The 16,838-nt window shown below is 38.1% G+C and overlaps 1 pseudogene; it reads left to right on the forward strand.

Moving 5' to 3' along the window:
• Positions 1-14,736: 14,736 nt before the first annotated feature.
• Positions 14,737-16,410, forward strand: LOC134929628 (E3 SUMO-protein ligase KIAA1586-like; annotated as a pseudogene).
• Positions 16,411-16,838: the final 428 nt, after the last annotated feature.

A 16,838-nucleotide genomic window follows, 5' to 3' on the forward strand; every position in this document is an offset into this window, starting at 1 on the left:
CCAAGGAACAAGTACAGTAAACTCATAAAATAAGACTTTTGCAATTTGAAAAGCCACACTTATATTGTATATCTGTGTAAAAAGTAGCATCCACAGCTTTTTTTTAATTTTGACTGTATATCTGTGTGCATGTCTGAGTCTGTATACGAAGCATGAAAGAGCTTGTTTTGGTGAAATTAGAAAAAAAACGTTGATGCTACTTCTTACACAGATATATAATACACGTGTGTCCTTTGTGGGAGTCAAACCCTAGCTCCCATTCTTGTGAATGCCTGCCTGTTAGGGCTTTTTTTTTGTCCTGGTGCTGACCCCTAAAGGGGGAAATGTTCTTTTAATTCTGCGACTTGCGGTGGTTTCAGAGTCACTGGTGGATGTGCCAGATTCCACAGAGGAATCAAACCTGTGTCATCTAAATCTTCGTGGGTATGGTTGTCGTGGCTGCTTTTCAGAGGTTCCTCCTGTAAGCCATGCATATACATTATGCATTTCATAATCATTATTGACAGAGGCATCATAGGGTGTGGTGATACCTGGTGTGCACTCTTGAACTCCCGTGTGCCGGAGACATGCTTGCAGTGAAAAGGGGGCATGGCTGCACATAAAGGGGTATGTTCACATAAAGAGGGCCGTGGCCTCTCGGGGATCCAAAAATAATCACTCAGGGGGTGTGGCCAGCATCTCCAGAGATGCTGGTCTGCCCCCAGAGACAGTTTCCTGTGCTGTCGTCTCCTCGTCTATAACAGGAGCCAGGTGCTGTAGGACACTATAAAATGTCAGTCTCTGAGGGTGACACCTGGGTGCAGACTGCACCCTCGCACCCCCCTTACGATGTCACTGGTTATTGAACTTTGTCAGCTTCTTTCACTTGTATATAAGATCATTTATATAAGTGTCTAACTGGGTTTTTAGTTTCTCCAGCCAGTTTTGGCTTTTATCCTGGGAAAAGATGGCTTTGGTATTGTGCTAAAATTCCTGGATTGCCTCCTGAGTCCTGTTTTATTCCATTGTGGGCTCATCTATTACAAGTACTATCAAAAGAATATATGTATGTATATATATATATATATATATATATATAGTATAATTATCTTCAAGGGCACCTATTGTAAATACAAACTTTGTTGGTAACCGATTGACTTCAATACAAATGGTGACTTCATGCAACCACAGACCTTTCCCAAAAAATGTATTTAATACATAATTTTAAAACATTAAAAAAGTTTTTTAATCCGTACAATATATTAGCAGAATGCTTTCTTTAGTTGACAATCTATCTTGTATATCCAAATTTTCTATTAACTTCGGACCTAGCAACCCGCATATCACCCAACGCATTTTGTCAATACTGAATTCATCAGGGGTGTCCTCAAAGAGGAAAAAATAAGACTTATTACAACAGTCACAAATTCTTATTTTATAAAATCCATACTTATTAACACATATTTAGCATAGGTCTACAGGTTTGTATAATGAATAGCTAATGTAAATATCTTTCAACATTTAGTTTTTCTCTTTTCGCCCATAATTGCCATACTTATTTATTATTATTATTATTATTATTATTATTATTATTATTATTATTATAAGACTCAAAAACATTGTGCCAAACCAGATAGAATAGAATCGAGGAAGAAAGTGTTGGACAAGAAGATATAGAAGAAAAAAACATACAAACATTTAACATTTCTCTCTAGTTTAAAAACATCAGCTGTCTCCAGTATTTTATCATCAACCACCCTTTACTAATCTATATTTCCCAAAAAAAATTAAATAAATAAATAAAGTGTATAACACATAATATGAGGTTCCTGTCTCCAATATGTTATTTTGACATGTCATTCCATTCAGGGATTAAGTACATATTTATATTAAATTTCCCCATATACATATTTACAACAAAATATATTGGCAATTATTGATAATCTGAAAGCCCCAGTAGCACATTTATTGTTTTACATACTGTTCTCTGAATCAAGCTGTTTAATTTAATTATTAATATTTATTTATATTTTAATATTTTAATTTAATAATTTTAAATGAAATTTAAATTTAATATTTTCATTTAAATATTAATATTAATTAATAATATAATTAATTAATTATTACTTAATTAGGAGACTAGCCATGGAACACAGCGCTAACGTATCCTGGAACGCAACAAGGAAGGAGAGACCGCTGATACAAGCGGCTCCCGGCAACGGCGCCAGCCGCGGACAGAGTTAAAAGATGTAGTCCGCGGGCAGCACAGATCGGATTAGGTAATACTAACACCAATAGACCACCAGTAGACCATTAGACCACCAGAAGATAATAGATCACCACCATAAAAAAGGCACATGGCACATGCACCGTTATAAAGAAAAACATAAGTAGTTTAAAAGTGAAAATGAGGCTTGGGGCACAACAAGGAAACAGTATCCATCATTAATTGGAACACAAACGGGTCATTATACCCATGTTTAGGTGGTTTTGATTGATTTATTCTCTTATTTTAAAAGAATATCCATGTTTAGCTTTAATAAAACCCCTGAAGTAGTTTAAAAAATGAGATATATAGAATAAAAGGTACTTTAAAGTAGTTATTGGAGTCTCCTAATTAAGCAATAGACAGGAAGTGACATAAGAGGGATAGAGGTTTAAATAGAGGAGTCTGTACAACAGACATCCATTGCCATTTGGACTGCTGGAGGGTAAAGAACAGGAGAGAGGATCTTGATATAAGGTTAGTTATTGTTAATTTGTAACATTAACTGGGTTATTGGTTCATGGAACCTGTTTTCACTATTCTGAGCACTAATATTATATGGGAAAAATCTATGGGTAATTTTATAATTCACACTTGTAGAATTTTTGTTTATATTAAGAAATAAAGTAAGGAACATAAACAGTATTAATAGCTATTATTTAATTAGCTTTTTTACATCTGATCGGATCTACAGTAAAGAAACCGACACAAAAGCACATTGTATTTTATTCTTCAATAGTAAGTATATGGGTGAATAATGACACGTAATAATATTTAAAAAGAAATTAAAAATACTAAGATTATTTAATCATTTTTGTTAACAGCATCAAGAGGAAAATTAGGAAAGGCATAAAAGACCTTTTTCATTAAAATGTCTAAGAAGCATAAGTCATCTAAAGTGAGTAGTTTTCATTTAATTTAACTATAATAATTATAAAATAAATGTTTTCTAACAAAGACTGTTTAACAAATAGGAACAACCTAATTGATCCATGGGCATAGAGAAATTAGTACCCTCGTGAATACACAGTTAGAACAGCTTGATTCAGAGAACAGTAAGTAAAACAATAAATGTACCACTGGTGGCCTTCAGATTATCAATAGCTGCCAATATATTTTGTTGTAAATATGTATATGGAGGAAATTGAATATAAATATGTACTTAATCCCTGAATGGAATATGTCAAAATAACATATTGGAGACAGGAACCTCATATTATGTGTGATACACTTAATATATTTTTTTAACATTTTTTGGAAATATAGATTAGTAAAGGGTGGTTGATGATACAATACTGGAGACAGCTGATGTTTTTAAACTAGAGAGAAATGTCAAATGTTTGTATGTTTTCGTCTTCTATATCTTCTTGTCCAACACTTTCTTCCTCGATTCTATTCTATTTGGTTTGGCACAATGTTTCTGAGTCCTATAATAATAATAATAATAATAAATAAGTAAGGCAATTATGGGCGAAAAGAGAAAAACTAAATGTTGAAAGATATTTACATTAGCTATTCGTTATACAAACCTGTAGACCTATGCTAAATATGTGTTAATAAGTATGGATTTTATAAAGTAAGAATTTGTGACTGTTGTAATAAGTCTTGTTTTTTCCTCTATGAGGACACCCCTGATGAAGTCAGTACTGATTAAATGCATTGGATGATATGCGGGTTGCTAGGTCCGAAGTTAATAGAAAATTTGGATATACAAGATAGACTGTCAACTAAAGAAAGCATTCTGCTAATATATTGTACGGATTGAAAAAAAATTTTGGAAAGGTCTGTGGGTGTATGAAGATACCATTTGTATTGAAGTCAATCAGTTACCAACAAAGTTTGTATTTGCAATAGGCGCCCCTGAAGATAATTATACTATATTTTTACTATCACAGGTTCCCTATCTGGCAGAGGACCATCTACCGGGATTTAGTTGCCGAATACACTCTATTATCCCTTAAAAAGATTTCTGCACTAAGAGGCACAAGCGCAGTATTGGTAACACACACATTTTATACAGTATGTATATATTTATATATATATATATATATATATAAACCAAGAATGTTCGGCACTCCTCCACACTTAAAAGCACAGCCTGCTCCGGTGCCCGACCTGGACGTACCATACATACAAATGAACCAGCTGGACGGCACTCACGGAGACTTGAATACATTCAACAGACAGACAGCTGAAGCTGGTGGATTGTCAACGTTTCAGAATTTACTTCTTTTTTCAAGACAACCAGATACAGGTACTATAACAAACATTTATACCTTACCCCAACCTCGTGCTGACTGTGCGCTCCCGCACCCGTCGTGGACCGATGACGTCACTGGCTCCCGTCGGCGCCTACGGACCGGCATCACTTGGGGGCGGGGGCCGCAACGTGCAAACCATCACCATGGTGATACACTAAAACAAAAAATAAAAAATAAAATAGATGCATGACACCTCCGTGAAGGGGATCATTATGCAAGACCCGGTGAAGCATTGAATATAGCACATAATAGAGCATTTATGCAAACGGCTGTAATTTATAAGGATCAAATATATTTAAAGATTAATGTAAATCCAATAGATAATGATGTATAGCATAAAGCTATACATCCCATAGTTAATAACATGCCGTGTGCAAATCTGCTCTAAACAAACATAAAAGAATACTGTAAATACAATTATCCTAAAAAGCTAGAAAAAGACAAAATTTCATTAAGACCATGTGGTCGAACAGTCTGAAGACAATGGATCCATCTGGACTCCCGCTGAAGCAATTGACGTCCACGATTACCACCCCTGATGTTGGGAGGTATCCAATCAATCATTTTATATTTAATGGTGGCTAGACTATGCTGGCATTCCTTGAAATGTCTAGCCACCGGTTGTTCCGACCCTTTGCCGTCCAATGCTGGCTGATACTTCACAGGATTGGCTGGCTGATTTGTCCACCCAGGTCGACAAATATCGATCCGACTTGATTCAGTTTAAAATATCTAAGCGAGCAACTGTGGATCGTGACTATGCAGAGCTCAAAGTCTACAGTTGGGCGTACCACAGGGGAAGTGCCCAAGACCGTAGACCCAAATTCAGAAGCCGTAGACGCCCGGACGCCGGAACAGAAAATACTAGTGAAGGTAACTCTTCGAGTGAGGTAGAAGGAACAAGTAAGTCTACTTCAACACGTAAACCCCCTTTAGGGGTAACCACCCGGGCCAAAAATGCCCCTTCAAAAAAAGAGCAACCCGTCGCGGCGGTCAGTGGGCGAGGCGGGCAAAAAAAGACGTATGCCAAGAAAACATAGTCTTTAACTTGTCCACACGGATCCTGACTATGGATGAAATCCGTGTGTTAAATAAAGGACTTTCATACGTACCAACCAATATTTATGATTCCTTTAACAGCCAAGTAGACCTTTATCATTTCAGTCGGCGAGTGCGCCTGAAAGAATTCTTTGGTCCTGACTCTTTAAAACTCTATGAACCTACACCTGTACATAAGCCATCAGCTTTTGATCCACAATCTGCGAACCCTGCCATTAAGATCTTCACCTCCCACATGAGTCATTTTGTGGAATCCATTTCCCAAAATATAAATGAAGTTGCACATAATTTATCTACAGCTGAAAGAAAAGCACTTCACGATTTGGGGGGATATCAAGACATCGTGATCCGCTGCGCGGATAAGGGTGGAGGCATTGTAGTGCAGGATTTGGAAACGTACAAATCGGAAATATACAGACAACTATCGGAACCCTTGGTATACCAACTATTACAACAGGACCCCACTAAGATTTACAAAAAGGAATTAGATGACATCCTGACTGAAGCAGTTTCCAATAATCTCATTACCAAAAGCATACAGGATAGTCTGACTCAAGAGTGGCCTAAAATTCCTGTGTTGTATACGATCCCGAAACTCCATAAGAATGCATCTTCACCACCGGGTCGCCCTATCATTTCTGCCCGCGACTCACTATATTATGGGGTTTCTCAATATTTAGACTTTTATTTACAACCTTTAGTGCAAAAAGAACACACTTTTTTGAAGGACACCACTGCGTTTCTTCTACTGTTGCAATCCCTTTCTCCATTACCTGACAGAAAATTGATGTGCACCATTGACGTCACCAGCCTCTATACTAGCATTCCGCAAAAAAGAGGTATGGAGGCGGTCCGTAGGTTTCTGGTACATAATGTCAACTACACTGGACCTGACATCAATTTTTTCATGACATTATTGGAACTCACCTTATCTAGAAATTATTTTGTCTTTGATGGAAAGTTCTATGCACAGACATCTGGCTGTGCTATGGGGTCATGTGTGGCCCCAAGCTTCGCCAACATTTTCATGTATGACATTGAAAAATGTTTATTTTTCGGTAATAATGAGATCTCAAATCAAATTTTTGCTTTTTGTCGCTACATCGACGATATTTTTATGTTATGGTCAGGGTCAGAAGAGTCATTTGTTGAGGCCATAACATACATCAATCAGTTAGATCCTGATATTAAATTCACATACACAATGAGTTTTACTGACATACATTTTTTGGATGTGGCAGTTCATCAGGATGATGGCAATTATTTACACACTTCTGTGTACTTCAAGGACACTGACCGAAATACAGCATTGCATGCGGATAGTCATCACCCGCCGTCGATGAAATGGGGCTTGCCCTATGGGCAAATTCTCAGAATTTTTCGCATCTGCAGCAGTAGGACAGATGCTGAAGTTCAGATTGATTTGATGATGATTAAATTTCTACAACGGGGTTATCATCTTAAGTTATTGAAAGAAACAAAAAGTAAAGTGTTGGCCTTAGATAGACAACAAATGTTATTGAAACACTCTAAAGATCCGGTGCAGAACAAAATTATTTGGACACAAGATTATTCCACCAGCAGTTCCGAACTCATGAAGAAAGCTAGGACGATCTGGCCGATTATCTCCGAGGACAAGGCCTTACCCATGATGAGAAAACAATCCATTCTCCCCTCATATAGACGGGGTAGGAATTTGAAAGATATAGTGGTACACAACGATATCACCCACTTTACCCCAGTTAAACCCACCCATTTTCTGTCTCGTAAACCTGGTAATTTCAGGTGCTTAGGATGCACTACTTGTAGTGCACTAGAGGTTGGAGATACATTTAGACATCCACGATCTGGGAAGATGTTCAAGATAAAGTTTCCCCTAACATGTACAAGTCGTTATGTTGTCTATTATATCCGTTGCCCATGTGGAAAATTCTATGTGGGCAAAACAACTAGGCAATTTAAGGAGAGAATAGCCCTACACCGTTCTGCGATACGAGCAGCATTGGACGGCAAAGGGTCGGAACAACCGGTGGCTAGACATTTCAAGGAATGCCAGCATAGTCTAGCCACCATTAAATATAAAATGATTGATTGGATACCTCCCAACATCAGGGGTGGTAATCGTGGACGTCAATTGCTTCAGCGGGAGTCCAGATGGATCCATTGTCTTCAGACTGTTCGACCACATGGTCTTAATGAAATTTTGTCTTTTTCTAGCTTTTTAGGATAATTGTATTTACAGTATTCTTTTATGTTTGTTTAGAGCAGATTTGCACACGGCATGTTATTAACTATGGGATGTATAGCTTTATGCTATACATCATTATCTATTGGATTTACATTAATCTTTAAATATATTTGATCCTTATAAATTACAGCCGTTTGCATAAATGCTCTATTATGTGCTATATTCAATGCTTCACCGGGTCTTGCATAATGATCCCCTTCACGGAGGTGTCATGCATCTATTTTATTTTTTATTTTTTGTTTTAGTGTATCACCATGGTGATGGTTTGCACGTTGCGGCCCCCGCCCCCAAGTGATGCCGGTCCGTAGGCGCCGACGGGAGCCAGTGACGTCATCGGTCCACGACGGGTGCGGGAGCGCACAGTCAGCACGAGGTTGGGGTAAGGTATAAATGTTTGTTATAGTACCTGTATCTGGTTGTCTTGAAAAAAGAAGTAAATTCTGAAACGTTGACAATCCACCAGCTTCAGCTGTCTGTCTGTTGAATATATTCAAGTCTCCGTGAGTGCCGTCCAGCTGGTTCATTTGTATATATATATATATATATATATATATCTCAAGCGCTTCTGTCGGCACTCAGTCATGTGGACAAATTGTTCTTTATCCTGGCAAATAATACCCAGTTTACCATAGAACAGATGGCACTCAGAGACTTGTACTGTTAAAGCATATGTGATGTATTCCACGATCAACGTTTCGGGGTACAACCCCTTTTATCAAGATCACACAAAACAAAAAGAACATATACAACTTACCCCTACAAGAAGCCCACCATACTGTACACGTCAGGCTCCCGCCGGCGCCAGCCACCCAGGATGCGTCTGCATTGCACTGCAGTGATTCCGGTCCCTGCGTTCCACCTGAAGCCGGAAGTCTGCCATGCATTCCACTTGTTACCACGGTAATCAGACCATGTGTACAGTGACCACAGAGCAGTCCTCCACAGCCTTAGAGATGGCTCCGGTCAGCTTAGGCATATAGCGGCTCAGTTCACTGATGCTGCTGTGTCCGCAGGGACCCGACCTAAACAAACAGTATAAATAAACAGTTTAAAAGACAATGTGAAAAACATATTAAAACAGAGTTTATATATTACCAGGGGAGACAAGAATATATCATATATCATATAAAGACTAATTCCATTAATCATATTCAATAATATGCATATATATGAAAGAACTCAATATTCTAAAGGTATAGCTTACTACCGATTGCAGAAAATGTAGCTTACTAGATGTATGAAAATAAAGATAGTTGCATCACCAAGATAATTATATGTAAGACTATATGAGACTATGTTAGACCAATGAGTTCCAATTAATTTTTTTGTTAAGACCAATCAGGTGTACAGTGTTCATCCTGAAGATCCAACTAGTCTCCAGATTCAGCAATTTCCAGGCTCGGTCACCACCCCTTGACATGACTGATATTAAAGTATTTGAGAGATGAGAGACTCTGTCCATGTTTCTGAAAGTGCCTCGCAACCAGTTGGTCAATGTCGTTGTGCAACTTAGTACATGTTTAATATTATATATATATGATCATTATGTGGATGATTGAAAGTTTTAGTGCTAATCAAGAATTTACACGTTTCACATTGGACACATTTGTAGCGACCAGGTGCCTTAGTATAGACATTAGAGGCTTTAGGTACATTCCTCCCTGTAATATCTGTGTGGACCAAAAAATTCCATAGATTGTGTACACGTCTAAAGGCTGCAACAGGTCTAATTACCTTCAAAACCGGTAAGTATCTATCTGATTTGATGATTGGCCACAATGCATTGGCAGCCCTTCTAATAGTGGGGCTTGCCATAGTAAAATCACTGGATCATGGCATAATCTTTTTATTATCTTTTATCTTAGGGCATAACAATTGTTCACTTTGCATCCCCAACACTTTCTGTTTAGATACTAATAGCTCATGTTTGTTCTATTCCTTTTCCATGAATTTATAAAAGAGCACATCCAGTTCAGGTACAGAAGTGACGTTAACAGTACAAGTCTCTGAGTGCCATCTATTCTATGGTAAACTGTGTATTATTTGCATTGATGGAGAACCGGAGCAATTTATCCACATGACTGAGTGCCGGCAGAATCGCTTGCTATATTTGTTCTGTAAACTTGGTTATACTGTATCAGTACCTGTTGCAAGGCACCGACCAGGATTTAACAGCACCATTACAATACTGTGCCTCTCCTTCCTTCAATATGGAAGTAACCCCGGGACCAACACCTTCACAGGACCCGGTAGGTTGTCGTGGAGTGCATACCCCCAGGGGTGAGACTTTCAGCTATATGGATGCTGAAATTGAGAGTATTCTATTTAAGGAAAATATTACCACCACTGACCCCAAGCAGAAGGCCGAATTTGCATTTGATTATCTGTATAAATTAAAACGATGTGAAAGTGATTATTAACTACACGGCTCCTCACTGTCTGAGTACTACAGGGAACGTAAGATTTCACATGGCTTTCGTGTGCAAAAGTCCCTACAATAGGCAGACATATTCCAGAATTTATACGAAAATGGATTGCCATCCTGAATATGCACTGGGTTTAATGATTCTTGTTGTGAAGTAAGCTGGGAAGGAGCTGCAGACTACAAGAGTTAAAATTGATGAATTTGAAAAATTGCATAAAAGGCTCTGGAAGAAGACACGAATTGTGATTGGATAATGAAGCTTGAGCAGCAATGCACAAAGAAGGATTTAATTAAATTTAAAAACAACAAAAAACAATCTGTGGATCAAGATTATGATGAAAATACAGTATGCCGATGGTTAACTGGGGATCTAAACCTAAACAAAATATAGGACAGGCAAGAAAGCGTAGACCATGGCAAACGAGAAGGATACTGCATGAGTCGACACAGTCCACCACGGTGCATAGTGATAGCGGCTTTGCCTTCACTGATTCGGATGATAACCCAAGATCATCGGTGGTCCCTTTAGGGCAGGCTTTTTCAACCAGTGTGCCGCAACCAGTTGCAAGGTGTGCCGCGGAGCCAGAGCAGCTTCCTGCACCTTCAGAGTGACCTGTTGGCCCAGGCTCTTCTTAGAGGATCAGTCGTGCTCCGGCCATGACCTATGCCTTGAAAATGATGTGATATCATAGGTCACAGCCGCCGCGTCTCACCACCCAGCCAGCCCACCCGCCTGCATACACATCTCTCAGTTCCCGCCTGCATACACAGCTTTCCTTGCCCACCCACATCCACACCTGCCTGGTATTTGCAGAACTCCACTATGAACAGCCCCTGCCACTGAGGGACAGGGAGGAGGACAGCTGATAATATTTGTTATTTTATTTCTCCTGTGGGGAACAATATGATTTCAGTAGGATTTATGTGGGGAGAATTAGAATTTATGGATTTATGGGGGGAACAATGTGAATAATTCATGTGTTGAACAATAGGATTTATGTGGGGAGAGATGTGATTGATTTATGTATGGAGCAATAGGATTTATGAGGGGAGCAATGTGATTGTTTTTTCTATGTAGGCCAATGTATGTGTGGATTTAATTTAATTTTTTACTGAGAGGGCCAATGTGTGTGTTTTGTTTTTTTTCTGTGGGGAACTGATGGTGTGCCTTGGCAATTTTAAAATATTGTTCGGTGCCGCGAGTAAAAAAAGGTTGAAAATCACTGCTTTAGGGGGAGAAACTCAGGGGCATTCCTCAAAGAAGTTGCCACCCACCGACTAGGTCAAAACAAGAGGTGGACCAAGAAAGGATTAAAAAGTAAACTGATTTTCAATCTCTCGGACCGGGTACTAAAGGAGGTGGAAACTCAAGTACTGAATAAAGGACTTTCATATGTTCCGACAAACAGACATGATGAATTCCAGTGGAGGAAGGATTTACATAGCTTTTCAAGAAAGTTACGCTTGAAAGAATTCTTTCAGAACAAACCACAAGTCCAGGATGGTACAGTACTACATGAGTTCATTAAATCCAATTCCACCTCTACATTTGACTCTCAATCCAAAAATCCATCAATCAAAACATTTGTTAGATTTATGGATGAAGCGGTATCTAAGTACACTAGCGCTCCAGTCCCAGTGCTCAAATTTTTTTCCAGAATGGAGTATAAAGCACCAAAGGCTCTAGAATCATATCAAGACATGATCGTTAGGCTCGCAGACAAGGGCGGCACTATTGTAACGATGAATATTGCCGATTATCACAGTGAGATTGAGCAACAGCTATCAGAACCTGGTGTATATATAAAATTGCACCTGGTTCAAAATGCAGTACTAAAAGGAACTCTATGATATTCTATCTTTGGCAAAACAAGATGGAAGAATTTCGCCCAAACTGTTTTCAATCTTATATAAACAGTTTCCAGTGGTTCCTGTTTTATACACACTACCAAAACTACATAAGAATCCAGTCCAACTGCATGGAAGACCGATCATTTCGGCGAGGGATTCATTATACCAGCCAGTCTCCTGGATTATGTCCTTCAACCTCTGCTTCCTTTGAAAAAATCATTCCTGAAGGATACTACAAGCTTCTTGAATTTACTTGTAGGTTTTAATGTGTTGCTGGCTGGCACTTTATTATACTGCCTTGATGTATGCAGTCTCTATACATCCATCCCCTATGATGAGGTACTCAGTGCTAGGGAGATTTTTCTTAGAGAACATCTATCTACCACTGTCTTTGATCAAGACCTTTTTCTCCAACTCCTATACTTGACCTTACATCAGAACTTTTTCCTATATGATGGGAAGTTCTACCGTCAAGAGCAGGGTTGTGCAATGTGGTCATCAGTCACACCAGCATATGCCAATATTTATGTTTCTGCAGTAGGAGAAAATGTTCTTTTCAGATAACAACATTTCCCAACACATATTACTATATACACGCTACATTGATGATGTGTTTGTCTTATAGTCGGGCGGAGTTGTGATGTTTGAAGAGCTCATGAATTCCATCAATGCACAGACAGGTACGATCAAAGTCACCAATACATATACTGTAGAAGTGAATCGGCTCAATTCCTGGATGTTATGGTTCATGTCAACAAAGGTAGATTATCTACTGAAATATTCTATAAACCTACAGACAGGAAAACTATTCTTTCTGCCTCCAGCTATCATCCAGTGGCCCTTATAAAAGGTCTGCCATTCTCGCAGATGGTGAGAGTAGCGAGAATAACTAGTAACGCCACCTCCGTACCTGAACAACTGGGTGTGCTCATTAATAAATTCATGGAAAAGGGATATGACAAACAGGAGCTGTTACTACCTAAACAGAAAGGGTTGGGGATGCAACGTGAATTGTTATGCCCTAAGATAAAAGACAGTAAAAAGATTATGCTGTGGTCCAGTGATTTAACTACGGCAAGCCCAGTGGTGGGATTCAGCCTGTTTGCATCGGTTCTGCAGAACTGATACCTAATGTTAGATATAGTTCTGCAAACTGTTTGCTAACGAGCGCCACCCGCACACAGGGACTGTCAGTGCCAGGTGAACCATTTGCAACCGTTTACACAAGGCCTGCCTGATCAATCAGCCTGGAGTGCAGAATCTGAATCCTGGGGAGGCGCAGCAGGTGTGGATGTCATGATGTCATGCGCACACAGTGCACGGACCTCATCCTGCAACTTCCCACAATGGCATCGGCTGCCGGGGTCATTGCCGCCTGCTGCTCGCCCTGGTCATTCACCCCTGGGCTGTACTGGTGGTGTGCTGTGCTGCTTCTTATTGCAGACCGGCGAAATGCTAATACTAGCGGTTGTGGGCCACGCCACCGCCGGCACTGGCACTGCACTGTCTGAGTCACTGTGTCCCGCACCTGCCCCTGGCTTGTTCTGTTCTGTGATGCACCAGAGGAGCAGGCGCTGCTCTTCATAGTTCCTAGGCCAGCGGCCAGCCGAGGAGTTAAGAAAAGAAGATCACATCAGTGTGAGTGTGACTGACTGACTGACTGACTGACTGACCAACCACCTAGACCTAGTCATACCTAAGTTCTGCTATAATACAGTAACTCAACTGTTATGTTATGTTATGTTATGTTATGTTAAACTGTGAGTAAAAACACACTTACCAAACAGCAGCTCAGCTGCATGGGCCACGTAATATTCTGGGCCTGGCCCTGAGGGTAGCAAACAATTATTGTATAAAGTGCAGCAGCAGCTGCAGGACTCTCATGTTGCAGACTTAAGGTTGTAGTTTGGAATTGTAATGTGGCCACACTGGAGGTTTAGCCTAAAAAACCCCAGTGTGGTCACATTAGAATTCCAAACTATACCCTTAAGTTAAAAGTCTGCAACATGAGGGTCCTGCTGCTGCACTTTATACAATATTGTATATACAATAAATAAAATGTATTTACGGACATGTAATAAAGAATGCAAAGTTTTATAACATATCAATACAATTAACAGAAGAAATTATAGAATATTAGAACCATCCATAATACATTTATTGCACAATTCCTGTCCTGTGCCATTACACAGTGTGGCCACTAGGAATCGCTCTCGGAAAATGAACAGAAACAGAACATTTAAATTTGGCCTAAATGGTTTACTTTAGGCCAAATTTAAATGTTCTGTTTCTGTTCATTTTCCGAGAGCGACCCCTAGTGGCCACGCTGTGTAATGGCACAGGACAGGAATCGTGCAATAAATGGATCTAATATTCTATAATTTCCTCTGTTAATTGTATTGATATGTTATAAAACTTTGCATTCTTTATTAAATGTCTGTAAATACATTTTATTATAATAATATTTTAAAATAAACATTTTTTATTTTTTTTACAGTAGCACTTGAAAGGATGAAAAGACAACAGATTTTTTCACTAAGAAACCAAAATCGGATTCTGTTTTATAAGAATTGGCCTTGGATGGTACAACACAGTCACAAGCACAACCAATCCAGCCTGAAGAAAGCAGCACGTCAATTGTTGAAATATGAATCCAATATTGAAAATAGTCTTCCTGAATGCTGGACAGTGCAACAATATAACAATTTTAAAGAAAAATATGATGAACTGGGAAAAGTTAGGTTCTGATTATTGTGCAAAATATGGCTTCATAAAAAAGAAAAGTGTTCATGTGTCAAAAGAGTGGGCAGATTTTCAGATTGAGTCATCAGGGAAAAATAAAGTGGTACAACAGGCTTCTCTAAGGAAATAAATGAAAGAACATTTTTCATCAAAGGCTCATAACATTTGTATAGACAACTTCAAAAAATGTGAGCAGGATTCTGTAACAAAAGTAATAGATACAATGAATGAAAAATATTTAAGTACTACTTGTAAAGTATTTAATACAGTTTACAGCCTGTCACAAAGATGTAAACCATTTTCAGACATAGAAGATGAGATTGAATTGCAAATTAAAAATGGATTAGATATGGGAATAGGTTTACAATCACGTAAAACTGCTGTGAAAATAGTTGATTTTATTGCAAAGGAAATTCAAAAAACAAATATTTACTAAAATTACTGAAAATAATCAGAAAATATGTTTGATTATTGACGAAGCTTCAACGATATCTTGCAAACCATTATTATACTTTTCTTCAAAGTTGAGGATTCCGTTTCATCACCAACGATCTTCGTTGAGCTAGTTGAATTGTAAAAACAAGATGAAGAGACAATATGTTCTTCAGTTATGGAAAGTTTAAATAATGTTGGCCTTACTAAGAACTACCTACAAAAAAATGTCATAGGATTTTGCTCTGATGGTGCAAGCATTATGCTTGGGAGAAAATCTGGAGTGAGTACTAGGATAGCAAAAGAGTTTCCAAATATAATAATATGGCACTGTTTAAACCATCACCTCAAACTTGTTTTAGATGACTCGATAAAGGAAATAAAGCAAGTAAATCATTTCAAAATATTCATTGCTAAGATATATACTATTTTTCATCAATCCAATAAGAACCAAATTGAATTTACCAAAATATCTGAACAACTTGGAATTTAAATGATAAAGATTGGTAGAGTTTTGGGACCAAGATGGGATGCCTGTAGTTTAAGGTCAACCCTAGCTGTGTTGCGCGCTTATCCTGCGCTACATCACTATTTTTCTTCAAATCCAAAGAACTTGAGTATGGCTACCCGTCTTGAAAATATATATTTTATAAATGATTTGGCATTGATAATTGATATTTTAAACGAAATTAGTATGCTTTCAAAGTCACTGCAAGCAAGAAATACAGACATAATGAAGGCTGGAAAACTTGTGATACTATCTATTAAATCATTTCAAATGTTTGAAAAAGAAAAGGGTCCATATGAAAAAATAGTTAATGAATTAATTACTTCAGAAACCTGCAAAAATATAGAATTTGTAGAAAATCATCGATTTGCCGGGTTTCCTCGGGAAAGACTTTTAGAAGAGATCGTAATAAATTTGAAAAAAAGACTAATGGATTGTGGACATTTAAAAACAACTTGTAGCCAATTTCAAGATAGTAATAAATTACAATTTCTCACTTTTTTGGAACCAGATTACTGGAATATTGAAGAATTACTAGTTCCATGGAAAGCAGCTGAAGAGCAATTGCTTGTATTTAATGACATTTTCAATTACCAACTTGATATTAATGAGTATCAAGATTTTGTGAAAAACAATTAAAAAAATTCCCAGAACTATTAAATTCCTCAAAGTGTTCAAATACCTTTGTCAGAACAATTGCTGTAAGTTCAGCAGAAGCGGAAAGAGTTTTTTCAAAGATGGACATTATATGTTCAGAGAAGAGAAGTCGCCTAACTGTTTCTAATATATCAAGCATAATGACTATTAGTCTAATCGGCCTACCGCTAAAGGTATGGAATACTACTCCTACAGTGAAAAAGATGGTTAAAGACAAATCACACAGCCGATGATGCTCGGTTAAAAGCAAAGAAATTTGCAAGTGTGGACGCCAATCAAAAAGCAATATGGAAATATCTTCAATAACAGTTTGTCAGGTATTATTTAATATTTTACAACTATTATAACATATTCTAGTTTTGGGTACCTCTTTTCTTGTTCTTATTTGAGTACTACCTTTTGGTTTATCT

Source organism: Pseudophryne corroboree, chromosome 5, assembly GCF_028390025.1.
Source record: "Pseudophryne corroboree isolate aPseCor3 chromosome 5, aPseCor3.hap2, whole genome shotgun sequence".
NCBI classification, from domain to species: domain Eukaryota; kingdom Metazoa; phylum Chordata; class Amphibia; order Anura; family Myobatrachidae; genus Pseudophryne; species Pseudophryne corroboree.